Source organism: Oreochromis niloticus, linkage group LG9 (assembly GCF_001858045.2).
Source record: "Oreochromis niloticus isolate F11D_XX linkage group LG9, O_niloticus_UMD_NMBU, whole genome shotgun sequence".
Lineage (NCBI taxonomy): Eukaryota > Metazoa > Chordata > Actinopteri > Cichliformes > Cichlidae > Oreochromis > Oreochromis niloticus.
In genome coordinates, this window is record NC_031974.2 from 28,971,719 (window position 1) to 28,985,468 (window position 13,750).

General features: G+C 38.5%; 1 pseudogene; it reads right to left on the reverse strand.

The window, feature by feature from the left end:
• Nucleotides 1-957: 957 nt before the first annotated feature.
• Nucleotides 958-13,750, reverse strand: part of LOC100703452 (armadillo repeat-containing protein 4-like) — a 29,341-nt pseudogene continuing 16,548 nt past the window's right edge.

The following is a 13,750-nucleotide window of genomic DNA, read 5'->3' on the forward strand; positions in this document are numbered from 1 at the left end:
TTTTATCCTAACAATTATTACAACAGAATAGCTTATCAGTTCCTTTGCTAAACTGAAAGGACTCGATTCTGAATTGATTAATTTGGTACCAAGGTGTTAAATCACTGCTTGCTATATATTACAGTCCCACACTCACAGTGACTAAAAGAATAAATAAAACTAAATTGTTCTTTTAAGAGAGTACTAGTGGAAATGTATTGAGCTGCCAGGGCATGCTCTGAGGACATTGTTTATTTAAGAGGGAAAATTACTGATTTAAAAATCATCTGACACTAAAGTGCAAGTCCAAAACCATCGCACAAATGTCATTACTGTAGGAACCAGGCTAGATGACACTTAAATAAACCCCTGCCTATCAAGACAAATGATTAAAGGCCCTGTCAGCCTGCATCTACTGACATTAGAAAATCACAGAAAATCAGTCTCACAGGCTGATTCTTTCAGTATGCCCATTTTTGGTTCATTTCTAAAAGACCCTAACCAACACATCACTTACGTCTATAAAATCAGCACGCATGCTTGATCCTTTGTTAGCAGTGGAAAAGACTAAAATCTAAAAGCAAAGACTTACATAAAAGATCAGAGCAGATAGAATCCGTACAAAAACTTTACATTTTATACAAATAATGACTTCAAGGAGAGACAATAGTAAAGGAGAGATATGACAACAGCATGCGAGTGGAAAAAGTGACACAGCTAGTCGTGAATGACTGAAAGCCCCTATAAAAATAACATGTGGTGATGGTATAACATCCCTGATGCACGCAAGTTGGTGTTCTATATCCATCGCTGCGATTGATGTTTCACAGACTGCTGTTAACAACATCTTCCTGGCAAATGTATGATCCAAAAGTATTGGGCACATGTGGATGATGCAATGGTTTACTGCTATCAACCAGCTTTTCCACTGAGGCTCATCGAGTGATTTGTTAAAGTCATACTAATTGTTGTCACTGCTTAGGTTTCCTTGATCATGCCTAAAGTCTGAATGTCAGTCCTGTAGCTCTCCTGTAGTGACACATAACCATTAATGAATCCACTGGTCTGAAGTTTTGAACTTTATTTTGACTTTTATTATAATTCTGTCAGCTCAGTCAAGTCCCCTGCCACTCAAAAATGTTTTTGTTAATCTTATATCACTGCTTGTTTTACCTTCACTGTCTAGACTGTTAGATGTGTAGCATTTAATAGAAAAACAGTATACTTGCATAATGAAATGAAATGAAATTAAACTTTAAATCAAACTTTTAAGTTGCCAAAAGACACCTTATCTGATTGTAATGTGAAAACTGGAAACATTCACCACACACTGGAAGAACTTTTCAATTAACTTTGCATATAAGCAGAATTAATTAAATAAAAACACAAAAGAGGGGGATTTCTTGCGACATAATCCCATCAGACAGGAGTTATTATTTAAAGCAGAGTATTTTAATATGTCTCAAAAATGTGTTTAGATGGGGATCAATAAAACTTCATGGGAAGACTGTATCCAACAATGAATCATCGTCTCTTAATACTTTGGAACTGCCTGCACTTACTAATTCAAGCAAAGACAGAAATTGTAAATTCCAGATCTGTGCTCCCCTTCCGGCAGTCATAGCTATTATACACAAACTGCTGACTCGTACTTCTGCTGTACTTGATGTCAGAAGCATGTCCGTCTGACAGACAATTTAACATCTTAATACATACTTAATCTGAACATTGAGTGTGTTTGTATCTTTATCTTTTCCTTTTCTTACATGTAAAGTGTCTTATTGTGTGCTCTGTTCAATCATGTCAAAGAAAGTCAATGAACAAAACGGCAAACGCAATGTCAAATACAATCCTGTCAAGCTACCACTGGAGAACATAATTAACAGGAGATGCACCAGGTTTTGTTTTCAGAGTAGCGCTGGTTGCTACACTTGCTGCACTACCCCCAAATCAGCTAATACCAGAGAGTGATGGCCTAGTCTCTACAGCAAGCCTGGACTATGAAAATTCTCCATCATCCAAGTTAGCTGATTGATGCTATAGTAGTGTTTGCTGATGGTAGATTCAAACACAGGTTGCTCTAACGTCCATGCTCCGTACAAGTTAATGAGAGACAGGCAAAGAAGCAAAAGTATTGCTTTTGATGTGGAATTGCTACTGACTCCAAAAGAAAAGCAACCTCTTCTAGAGTAGGTCATGATTACAACTTCACTTTGGTCCAAAGTGAAATTCAGACAGATTTACTTGGGGCTCATTGGTTTACTCGACATCTAATTTATTGAGCACTTCAGTCGTACAGAGATTCTGTTAAATGTTAAAGTCACACATGCAGCTTAGGTCTTTAAGATATTTTTTGATGACACTGCAACTCAGGAGTATAAAGGGATTAGGAACATTAAGCTCTGGGCATAGAATCCATGTCATTAAGATCAGCTCATTGTTGGTTCTGGACTTTCAATAAATTTATGTGCAATAGAAAATAAAGGGAAATGGTTAGCCTTCTCATTTCCTTTGCAGTATATGTTTTATCACTTTTAATAGATGGTTAATTCAATATAAAATTACACTATTGTGTATGACTTGAGTATGACTTGACAACTTGTTGTCAATCCTAGGCCCCTCTTACCTCTGATGCATATTCCTGTGGGGTGCCAGTCCCTGGAATAAGCATTTTCTGAAGTGGAGACTTGAGCAGGGGTCCCAGCAGAGGGATACCCCCAGCCTTACGAATGGTTCATAATGCTAAAGCCCCACAACAGGCCACCTCTATATCCTCCTCCTGGTTGGGGGTCAGGTTGGCTAAATTAGGAAGGCAGTCCAGCAGCTTTACCTGATTGGAGATATAGACACCCTCAAACATACATGTAGATAAACACACAGATAAAGCTGTGTAAAATCTCTACATAGAAACTCAGTGAGACTGACATAAATTCAGGAACTAAACTGAAAAGTTTGCCTGCAAGATTTGGGTAATAATTGATGGTTCCAGATGGAAATAGCAAGTTTTTGGCCCTGATTACAGGTGTAATTAAAGTTCTATTACCACTGGGTCTGAGAGGATGAAAACACCAGAGATGCTAGGAGTGGAAAACTGTCAGGATAGATGTTGATGTTAGGTCTGAAAAGCCCAGTGTGACCATTTATGGCCATCATTCTGTGTTCTAATCCATAGTTCCTGGCCAGCAAGACAGACCAGGCAAAGCTATTACAGACTGCACAGTTCAAAGGTGGTCTTGTAGCATAGCGTGAAATTAATCTGCCTCCGTGAGCGACTTGCACATGAGAACATCCGATTTGGGGCTGAGGAAAATATACAAGGCATGGTGGCTTTAATCAAAGGTCCCTCCGTCAACAAACATGAATGCAGGTCAGAGGATGTAGGAGACATTCTATCTGGTACCCAGCACCCACTTTCTAATTTTAAAAAAATGGATGACCACTATCGGGCATTTACTGTGTGAAAAGGGAACATAATTCTTTGCTTCAAGGAAGCCAAAACAACAACAACATTTTTACACATTCAACTTTGTTAATATATGGATTTCATCAGAATAAAACACAAAATTTCCAAGTTTTATGAAGTTAGTACAAAAAAGTACTACATCATTAACAAGCTGACATGTGTTTTCAAGGAAAATCTGCCACTGTTGGACATTTTTCATTATTACCAGTACAGAGAAATCAGGTTCAAATCTGCAATGTTTTTTCCTGCTGCGGGATTGTAGAGCTTGAGTCATGTCACACACTTACATTTTACTGTGCTTACACTCACCAGTTTATTGATACCACCATATAACCTGACATTTCTTCTTGCTCTTCGGAACTTGGCCACTTTAGCAATAGTCTCAGCAGCTAAGGCCTTCAGTTCCTTAACTGGTGAGTCCAGGATCTTCTCAATGCTCTGCACGTGCCTCATGTCAACAATAACCAGATGGATTTGTGAGTTGTGGTAAGAACCCATATAACCAGTTAAAAATTACATAATGATAAAGAAACTTATGCCTACAATTGGTCTCTAGTAGCCAAACATTCATTTCCACTAAAAGTAGATAAAATGTTTCAGTACAACCAAGTTGAAAAGCACCAACACACACATCTCATTAGGAATGCTATAGAATAATTGCTACCCCATTTTTTAGACAGCATGCTTTCTACCTTGCACTCATGTTTCTGAAACTAAAACACAAGCTGGCACACATGGCCAGCTCTGTTCATGCCAGCAGGCCATGCAGGTCCAACTTTGCCATGGCTACTCACTTTGCATTTGTGTTCATCTGTATCCAGCAAGTTAAGGAGGACATTAAGGCCACCTGTGTACTGGATAGCCATTTGGCATGACTCCTGCATCAAGTTAAAGTCCATCATGCCACAAAGAGTGTGAACAGTGACAATCTGGTCACCATCCTGAAACAATAATTTCAAACACAATTGAATTTAAAAGTAGGAGAGGAGGAAATAACTGAACATTAAGAAAAGCCTCCCTCCATTCCCCCAAACTTCTCCTTCATCTTACACTCATTGTGTTGTTTCTCGTTATAATGCTACTCCTGCTGTTTTGTTTATGCCATGGTCTTGTACTGTATGTGTTTAGCGTTGTCGTGGTTAACACTGATGGAAAGAAATAATTTGCTAACAAAGAGCACTGTGTTCTGGTTTCATGCAAAAAAGGACAGTATTAACACTGAAACCCTGACACTAATTTTAAGTTAGAATTCAAAAGTTGTGTATTTTGTCAGTTGCTATATATACACATATCAATTTAGACCAGTGATTAGCAACTTAGTAACTACAACACTACTCAGTCAACAAGTGGTTTGAGGGAGGAAAGTCTGGTCTTTGATTTAAATTCAAGCCCCTCGATAAATATGGGGGAGGAAATGGAACTGATTAGATTTTATTGTCACTTAACTTCAATGTGTTCACAAAAAACAGAAAAAAAGAAAAAAGAAGAAGAAAGAAACAATACGGACTTAAAATAGTGCATGTGTGGTCAAATGCTGTCATGCGCCGCAGTTGCAGAACCTTAATTTTATTTTATTGTTTTTTTCTTAAATTTAGAGTCCAAATACTTGTTTTTGTTGGTTTTTTCGTATACTCTTTACATAAATCCACATAATGTCCTAGCTGTGGATGGATGATGACAGCATTACAGCACTTGAAATACCAGCATTACAGTTCTTGCTTTGTGATGGTTAAATGCAGGCAGTGGTGGTGTTTTTGTTTTTTTATGACTGTATTTAGTCTGAATCACATGCAGTTATGTAACAAACTTTGTTCACATACAGTGTTTTCCATCATGAGAGTGAGCATTCACAGCACAAAATGCAAAAGTCTTATTCAGCTTTGACATTCATTTCAATTCAGCTTTATTTATATATCATCAAATCACAACAACAGTTGCCTCAAGACGCTTTATATTTTAAGGTAAAGACCCTACAGCATGCAGAGAAAACCCCAGCAGTCAGATGACCCCCTATGGGGAAGCGCTTTGGTGAGAGTGGGAATAAACAATCCCTTTTAACCAAAAGAAACCTCTGACAGAATCAGGCTCAGGGAGGGTAAGGGTTGGGGGTCAGGTATGTCACTGAAACGTCCAGTCTAAAATATTCTGGCAAGTGAAGCATCAAATATTGCTCCCTTTATTGCACTGATTAAAACATGGCACTGATAGATTCTCCTATAGTAACTCCAAGGCTGCCTCTATGATTCCAAGGCAAACTTTGCACAAACAACTGTGAGCAAAAACAGGACATGAATCTATCATGTTCTGCTAACAGCTACCCATATATGTAGAAAACAGCCAGCGTGTTTTAAGCAGCTGTTGGAGGGGTTGGCTGATCTGGTTAGGCCTATAGCACGGTCTCAAGTAGTGTTTGATCATATCTCGCTCACAAAGCAGTACTCTGACACAGCAGGATAACAGGCACATGTGTTCCCCATATCATGACGCGAGCCTAAATGTGAACCATTTGCCCATTAACAGCAGTGGATCTACTGCTTCCTTTGTCTCCTTCACTCTCACTCTTCAAAGGGTTCGGCGGGCGAGTTTCGTACCTTGTAAAAACAACAAAAAAAGCTGTGTTTAGGAGTGATAGCTGGGAGAAAAACAGATCATGTGCTTTCAGTTTTGGTAGCTTTGGTCTTGAAGTATTGTCGACATTCTTTAAAATACTGACAACATCTGACAATCTTTTATGGTGAAAGATCTTTGACTTTCTCCAAGCGTGATACAGGCAGATGCTCAAGATGGAACGAATTCAACCACCATTCGACCTCAGAACAAGAAATTCAAAGTAGTTCCAGCAAGTTTAATATCTGTTTCATGAGGCCTGGTGAGTGTTTGCATGTTTGGAGGGGGCAAGGACAAGTGAGTCAACAATGTGTAACAACAGCCGTCATGCAAATTCTGCTACATGGTTCACCACTAGGGTGCAAAGGTCTTTGAAAATCAAAGACTAGACGCCATAGGTGAGTTAAGACCCCCTTTTTTTTTATCAGAGCACCCCTAAAGATAACTATTAAGAGTATTAACAATAGTTTATTTTAGTATTATTTTCTGGAATTATCTTCAAATGTTAGACTTTCCTAACTTTCCTATTGATGACAGTACAGGATAGATGTCATGTTACAGTCTCTCACACAAAGGTGTTGGTGTTTTAGCAGCGTCTTTTAGTAGCCTAATAACTATCGTTGCTGCTGCAGAAAGAAGATGCAGAGGTAATTTCATGACACACATCAGTGATGCTTATAAAGCTGTAGCTTCTGTTTTACCTACATTCATTGATTATGAGGATTTCACAAATGTAAGCAGTGTGTTGTCCTGTGGTCGACTGTGGATCCTCCACTTTCTCTTATAAAAATGATTATAACATTATATTTTTACTTATATTTTTACTAAACAGAGCATATTGATAGGAATGCTATCATTTTATAGAATTCATACCACTCTGAACATGGTTCAAAGAGGCTGGCTGCCACTACACTGATGTGTCCGACTACAAATCTGTTCTCCACTCATGAAACTGGGGTACATGATGCTCTGTGCTGAGTCTGCATAATAATGGGAGGGTTTGTATGAATTCAAAAACAGTTTGTGTTGTGGAAGGTTGATGTCTATACTGAATAATGCTACTTTAAGTGCTTAATGATTTGGTGGACTGCCTCTATGTGATTACCAGACTGAAATAACATTGTGCATGTTTCTCATCTGCTTTGCCACAAATAGTTATTTAACTTCTTTAATGACTGAGCCTTTCAGTAAACACAAAATTGCAGTTTTTAAATGATGATTTCATTTATAAAGAGAAAAAAGCTATCCAAACCTACCTGACATTATGTGAAAAAGTAATTAACTCCTAATACTAATACTACCCTTGGCAGTAAGAACTGCAATCAAACATCTGTGATAACTGGCAAACTGGCAAGTCTTTCACATCACTGTGGAGGAATTTTGGCCCACTCTTCTTTGCAGACTTGATTTAATTCACTCATACTGTAGAGTTTTCAGGCATGAACGACCTGTTTAAGGTTATGCCAAAGCATTTCAATTGGATTCAAGTCTGGACCGGACCACTCCAAAACCTTCAATTTGTGTTTTAAGCCATTCAGAGATGGACTTGCTGGTGTGTTTTGGATCATTGTTCTGCTGCATAACCCAAATTCTCTTGAGCTTCGAGACACAAACCGATGATCGAACGTTTTCCTTCATAATTTTCTGGTAGAGAGCAGAATTCATGGTTCCGTCAATACGGTCAAATTGTACAGGTCCTGAAGCAGCAAAGCAGCCCCAGACTATCATGCTACCACTTCCATGTTTGAATGTTGGTATGATGTACTTTTTATCAAGTGCTGTTAGTTTTATGCCAGATGTAACTGGACATAAACTATTCAAAAAGTTCTGTCTGATCAGACCACAGAATATTTTCCCAGAAGTTTCACATGTTGTTCTGGGTTTTTTTTATAACCTCCTTGATGAGTCATCAGTGCACTCTTACAGTAATGTTGTGTGAAATACTTTTTCAGATAGGCCTAGGTCACTTAAAACTTTTTTTCCCTTAATAAATTAAATCTTTATTTAAAAACTGTATTTTGTATTTAGACAGGTTACGTGTGTGTAATATGCAAATATGAAAACAAAAAAACAAAACAAAACTCAGAGAGCGGCAAACACTTTATCAAAGCATGAGATCATGTGAATTATTACTGATAGTATCCTTATTGTGAACTCTTTTGGCTACATTAATCATGGAAAAGAAAGATAACAGTGCCTTTTTTCAGTTTGCACAGCTCTTTGGTCAACCTGTGTTGTTTTTAAACGTGCTCAAAAATAAATGAACTTGCCTTGACATTGACTTGGTTAAAGCCATACAGTGAGGCTATGGAAAAATCATAAAAAAATCAAAATGCAAATAAATTCATACTACATATGCTGTACAGCTTGGTTAATGTATTAAAATACCAGGCACAGATACATGCCAACCACTTTTCTCCACATTAAGGACATCCTATTAAGCACACTTTGGATTTGTCACCATGTAATTAATAAGCTTCATTAATAATCATCCAGCAATAATTGACGACAGTCTTTTAAATGTCTGATGAAATTGCAGTCAAAAATGGGTTAAGAAGGGATTAAGCAGTATAGGATCCAATTGCATTCACAAGCTCCATTGGTGAACTTGACATCAGCCAAATAAAGATGCTTTACACATTTTTTCTCTTTCTTTACTGACAGATGTCTCAGCCTTGAGCTACTAAATAGCAGAAGCCTCCACAGTACTGAATGAAGGTCTTATTCTAGTCTGGTTTCCTCTGGAGCAGCAGACTAGATACTGCAGACACAGATTGCCCTGCCTGTAGGGCTGCCACAAACGATTATTTTGATAGTCGACTAGTCACCGATTATTTTTGCGATTATTCGACTAATCAGATCATGCATCCATTGGACGTAAAACGTACAGCTTATTTCACCAGCATGCATCTGCTCTTATATAACTATCATTAGCTTACAGCTTTAAGTGTGTATGTGCTACCCAAAAATAAAGACAAGATGATAGTTTATTAAATTTTAATGACATTTGCAGATTCTTTCGGTGGAGTTTAATAAACTCAGCCGTCTGCTCCTTACTATCTAAAATATAACAGGACACCAGAGTATATTCTCGAGCATCTCACACTTCTGATAATCAGTTGTCTGCTTGACGTTTATTCAGCTGTGTAAAAACTATAACTTTAATCTCAGCCAAACCAATTTACTCAGGAACAAATAAAATACTAAAAAAAGCCAAACAGTATCATTTTTAAGTTATCTAAGTGACTTATATATCATGTTTAACCTGAGTAGCGAAAGACAGCGGTGGGTTTGAAAACGATTTGCCGGGAGTCCGGTGTTCTCACTGGCTCTAGTGAGCCTTCAACCCCGGGTAGCTATCGACCTGGTGGGTAACAGACGTCTCCGAAAACGTCGGAGCGCTTTTGAAAATATGTGATGTCTTGATAAACTGAGCAGATATTTGAGGTTTACACAGCTACATTCTCGCCTGAAAATATGTTAAACGTTTATTTTGTGACCCAGAAAGATTAATAAGTGATATTAAAACTAACTAGCTGCCGCCATTGTTGAAAACTGAGCAGGGCCGCGCTATGAATTCTGGGACACAGCTTCTTCTTCTTCGGGGTTTAACGGCAGCTGGCATCCTTGTACATGCAGTGCTGCCATCTTCTGTTTCAGTCCGTCATTACACTCTTAAATCCTACTACTTAATCCTGCGTCTTTGGGATCTTACAAAGCTTCAAACAACGTGTCGACTATTAAATTAGTCGTCAACGATTTTAATAGTCGACGTAATCGTGACTAGTCGACTAATCGTGGCAGCCCTACCTGCCTGAGCCTCTCTTGGTCTATAAATCACAGCACTGAGTGTGTGGGAGCTGGGATGGGGTTAACAGTGCTGTCAATGATGGCCTGTTGACCTCAGACATTTTGTGTGTGTGTGTGTGTGTGTGTGTGTGTGTGTGTGTGTGTGTGTATGTGTATGGAGGGCTCAGTGGTGTATTTCTCTTTTTGTGTGTGTTACCTGAACATCCTGTCAGCAGGGGTTAACATGCATATTAAGAATGGTGCTCAAATACATATGAGTGTGTCAGCAATGCTGGATTGGGTGTTTCATAGCAATTATTGTAACACAAAATGATTCAGACTTGGCAGTTTCCATACTTCCATAGAGAGAACAAACCCAATCTCCATCTCTTTCATAGGAAGAGTACTAAAAGGACAGAATGATTGATTACATGTTGTTTCTTGACCCATATTTGATCTCCTGTAATATAAAACCAGATCACTTAATAGGGTTGGCAGTCATAAAATGAGCACAGTACATGTTGGGCAAAGACCTGAGTCTTTGGGTGGCAAAGACTCAGGTCTTTGCCCAGTTGAGCTGAACAGTTGCTTGACTCAAGAACCGATGCAATGTTTCTTGTAAAAATAAATCTCCACATTAGACTTGCTATAAATGCATTACAAGCACTAAAAGCAAAATAGTTTTAACTGAGTGCTGTAGTTATTAAAAGCAGCATCGGGAACAGATAATTATTCACAGTGCAACATAATTAACTCCAAATTCACTGCTGCTGAGAAAATGACGTGACATTGGGATTTTACACACTGGAGATGAATTTCAGTGCAGCCATTAGTAGGATGGCTGTCATTAGAGGAGCGCAGGCCAGTAGTACTGTGACTGCCCAGCAGAGGGGGAGAAACCATAATGAGGGCTGAACACAATGTTGTGTGTGTGTGTGTGTATGTGATGTGTTTAGAGCTAAGGAGAAAGCCTGCTCTAACAGTGACACCTTAGAAACTTTAAAAATCTGATGACAAAAAACATTTAGTTAAGAAAAAACGATAAAGCACATTTGCTTGTTTTAAAATGATTGATTTTAAAACAAGCAAATGTTTTAAAATGATTTATGATTTAATGATTTAAAATTTATTAAAATGTTTACAGCACATAATAATGAAAAGTTTATCTGTTAACTGGTAACATATTTTACATGAGACAAAATATTTGTAGCTGTGAGAATATGAAATTTGTTTTGTGTTTAGAAAGCCATATGTCTAACATAACTGATAGCAGCTGGTGTATTTGTATCTGTTTAACATTGCTTAGTCCCGATAAGTAAAGCAGCCCTTCTTTTGACTCCTTTGCACTTTTTCCATAGCCTGTGTGTTTATAACAATTTGCAGAATTCTTTTCCTAGCATGCACAGCCTTTATCAGCATAAACACATTAGGATACATGCAGGTTACAACTAATAAATAAGGAGTGTAAATTAAAATTTTCATCTATAGCACACTTACAAACATGTTACCGTAGCATAGCCACAGGTCACCGTTATGCAGGTACAAAAACAAACATGTTCTTACATAAATATCATTAAAACACAAAACAGAACATCCATGTGTCACTTTATGAACGTGTTAAACATCCTAGAGTACAAATGGCTGTCTATAGTGCGAAGGAGAAGGAGAAAAAAGATCTCCTCCTAAAATAAAACAGATATTTAACTTGGCTCATGGTAACTTTCAGCGTCTGATGGTAATGATATTATAAAATGACTACTGGACAAACCCCATAAATAACTGTGCTGTGTGGCGTCCAGACAGATAGAAAGCTGGGACATGTTGGTTACGGCATTGTTGCATTGTATTGAAGCAGGAACGCACACACAACCCTAAAGCTCGTGCCACAATCCCACTGAAAAGCACAAAATCTACAAACCAGAGAGTTTTTTGTTTTTCTTTTTTTAAATCTGAATTTCGTATCATTTACATCTTTTTTTCTTTTTTCTGGAACGGAGCAACAGCCTGCTTTTAGAGTGGGAATTTCCTTCCATTATATTCTGTTTAGCTAAGCTAAAAATATTCACCAGGGCTTGTACTTTATGGCAGTGTTTTCTATAAAAGTTTTACTTGCACTGTGAATGATCTTATTTAGCACCAAGCTATGGGCTTCGGAAGCCAAATCAGCAACATCAGGAAATCCCACACTGTGTAAAAATATGAAATCTAGACTAATGTTACACACTGAAATAACACTCATTTTCTTTCAACTGAAACAGCATTTGAGGTATTTTTACGGCTAAATACCAAAGGACAGGCATCCAGCAAAATAGGTTCCTTGAATATCATCTGTTTGAATGATGCTGTGCACATAAACAGATAACTGGGCCCACTGAGTGAGGCAAGGTAATCGCTCAAGTCAAGCGGTCAGAGGTATTCACAGCCAGTCTGAGCAATTGTCATTCTGTCCTTTTTCTTTTCTTTCCATGTTTTGACACATTAATATTCACCATATGCCCCGTCAGACCTATCACGAGTGCATTTCATTTTTATGCTTCTGCGGTGTGGGCAAACGATGCGTACAGCTGCTGCCGTCAGACAGCTCTTTCCCCCTGTGCACTTGGCTCGCATGTGCAACCAAACAGGCCTGTGTCAGAAACCAGGAATCCACGAGCCGAGTCTACCACTTCAATAAACATCTCCCTACAAAGCAATGTTTTAAATGGGAGCGACCTACACTTCATTTCATCTGACATCCCTTTTGTCGCTGAGTGTGCCTTGATGTGATTGAACAAAACAGACAGGTGGGATTATGTGAAAGGAAAATATCCCATTATAAGTTCTGGTGCGCATCCATGACTAAATATTATTTTCCTTGAAATGCAATTGTGGAGAGTTTGTGGAAATTTGTATGCCGATTCAGGTCAACATCAAGATTCTTGTAGAGACAGCAGGAAAAGATCTAGTCTGTGGCTCAGTTCAATTCACTGTTTTTTGGATGAAATTCATGAGAGGAAGGAAACACTGTTGTGCAGAGTGAACTTCTCATACCTTGAGGTACTTGACCAGTTTCTGGACTTGCCAGTATTCAGAGGGCAGGTCTGTGTTAGTCTCTGGATGGCGATATGGCTGCTCCTCTTCCTCTTCAGTTTCAGTGGAGCTCTCACTGAAAAGTTCCAGCTACTAAAGATTACAACACCAACCGTTTGGGATAAACAATAGAGATAAATAGAGGGATGTAATATAAGATCATGAAATCTCTTGTCTGGTGTTTTAAGCAGCAAGCTGGTTATCCCACACAAGAAGATCCATTAAAGACTCTGAAATTCAAGTCTTAACAGAATTTAAGTAGCAGGAAAATAAAATTGGAATCAATATCACGAGAGGAGTAGAGTCGGCATCATACAGAGTCAAAGTTCTTGCTTGACTACTGATGCAAACAGAAATGCAGATGGTGTTTTAAAGCTGAATGGGCCACTTGGATGAATGTATCATGAAAATAGGGCACTGTAGAGCAATGAAATCTGGTACACATTCAAATGGGCCCACTGAGAGGCAGTTCCCAGGTACATGCAAATAGCATTTCCAGGGGAGCGTATTATCAGACGGGGCTAGCTGATAGATGGGGGTGTTTTCCACTACACAGAATGATAAACACTGAACAAGACCTTCCTGTAGCTGTCAGACCTACACTGATGTGAGGTGATGAGTGTGACTGAGTGAATGCACCCCGGAGTCTTTATTGCATGTATAGAAAATGATGATCAGCAAAGATTGCTGTCAATGACTTAATGATTTATTACATTTGCAGTTTGTATACAGACAACATTAAAGTATGGCGATGGCTTAGGTGCTGTACCTGCCAAGAGCCAAACAAGGAAAAACCTTTTACTTAGCTTCTTGTTCAGAACAATTTTAGCAGGTGACAGTTTT